General features: G+C 48.6%; 1 pseudogene; it reads left to right on the top strand.

Moving 5' to 3' along the window:
* Positions 1-1500: 1500 nt before the first annotated feature.
* Positions 1501-1880, top strand: part of LOC103734211 — a 6396-nt pseudogene continuing 6016 nt past the window's right edge.

The following is a 1880-nucleotide window of genomic DNA, read 5'->3' as shown; positions in this document are numbered from 1 at the left end:
GACATTTCCTCCTGTGGGAAGCGAGCAGGGCCGAGTCAGCCAAAGATGGCACCTTGGCTGGCTGCCAAGCCTCGTGACCCTCGCTTGTTTACTCCAACTCTTGGCAGCCTCGTGATCCTCGCTTCTTTACTCCAACTCACGCTTCTGCGAGGAGCCCGATCATGTGCTGCCTGCCTGATCAGAGACATCATCAATGAGCTGCCGCTCTGCCTGCCTGCTGCGTGTGTGTGTGTGTGTGTGTGTGTGTGTGTGTGTGTGTGCCCTGATTGGTCCTGGCTGGGAGGAGGGCTGTTGGGAACAAACTATATAAGGACTGATGTGCGTAATAAAGAAGAAGCCTGAACCTCACCTTGGTGTCTGTGTCGTCTTTCCTCGGCTCTGCTGGATGGAGTCATGGCTTGCGGCAAGTGGTGGCCCATATGGGGAACCCTTCAAGGCCTAAGAAAATTCAAAGGTAAGGTCTGCGGGTAGCGGCGAAGGGGTAGCGCAAGTTAGGTTCCCGGAGACAGGGACGAAGTTAGGTTCCCGGAGACAGGGACGAAGTTAGACTTAGAATAACCTTTATAAAGAACGCTCTTACAGCATGGGCTCTAGCAGCTCGAAAACGAAAGCGCAAATCGCGCTGGTGCAGCTGCTGAAAACAAGTGGGATAAAATTAAAGGTGGAGACAGTAGGAAATTTTCTTGATACAGTTTCCCGAGAAGCCCCTTGGTTTCTTGAGGAAGGGTATATAAACCCCCCTTCATGGAAACAATTCGTTAAGTTGAAATTTAGTATTAATTATTTATATGTCTTACAAGCATTAACTTATAGCCACTTGTTGGAGATGTGTGGAACAGATAATACATACAAGTCCAGCTAGACTAGGGACAATTAGGGTGGGACCTGCTAGCAGCTGACTCAAAGGGCCGCCTCCCTGTGGGAACTCTAGCAGTATGGACGCTGGTGAGGACATGCATTACAGACAAGACAGGGAAGTACAAGAGAGATATTGATCAGGGAGCTCAAGCCTTAGAGGAAGTAAAGGAGGAGCTCTCTAACCGAGACCAGCAAAGTCTCCCGCAGGGGCAGGAAGGGGAGGAGGAGCTTTGAGAGGAGGAAGACTTAGATAAGGAGGAAGGGGGACTCGGAGGCCTTCGTCGGCGATCGGCTCCATAAGGAAGATTTTTGAATTTGGATACTTCCGGGCACTCGGCCGCAGACCGCTCTTCTGCCTCGCAATTGGTTTCCCAAGTTTCAGTCCTTTGGAAGGATGTCCTTACAGGAGAATGGAAGGGGCCTTCTCCAGTAATAACCGGGACTTTTGAAAGTGATACTAGAGTAAATTGCTCCAAGCTTGCACCTACTCCTGTATGTGTGGTCTCACCCTTCTTTTTCCTAGTTTCCAATACTTCTAATAATGATACTGAAACCTTGTTTTGTACCAATGACACCTGTTTCTTAACTAAATGCTGGAATGCCACCAACTTTCCAATAGCTGTTGTGGTTAGGATGCCCACCATGGTCCCATGGCCAGTAAAAGTTCTAGAAAAGGACCTGACCGTGCTATTAAGACCAAGAAGAGATTTTGGCATTACTGCAGTGATCATAGTTGCCATCGCAGTCTCGGCCGCGTCCGCGGCGGTGGCCGCTGCAGCTATGGCTACTTCTGTGACTACTGCTAACACACTTAACCAGCTGTCTTCCAGCACGGCAGTAGCCTTGGGAGTTCAAGAACAAGTTAACGCCCAGCTTAAAGCAGGCATTCTTATGGTAAATCAGAGAGTTGACCTATTGCAAGAACAAATTGATGTATTGGGCCAAATGATTTTCTATGATTGTATTACTGGCTTGTGTATAACCTCGGTGGAGTTTGTTAATTTTTCCCGAGCAGAAAATTT

Source organism: Nannospalax galili, unplaced genomic scaffold, assembly GCF_000622305.1.
Source record: "Nannospalax galili isolate Female #2095 unplaced genomic scaffold, S.galili_v1.0 scaffold1096, whole genome shotgun sequence".
In the NCBI taxonomy this organism is placed as follows: Eukaryota; Metazoa; Chordata; class Mammalia; order Rodentia; family Spalacidae; genus Nannospalax; species Nannospalax galili.
Note: the sequence above shows the minus strand (reverse complement) of the source record. Positions and strands in the feature narration are given on the sequence as shown.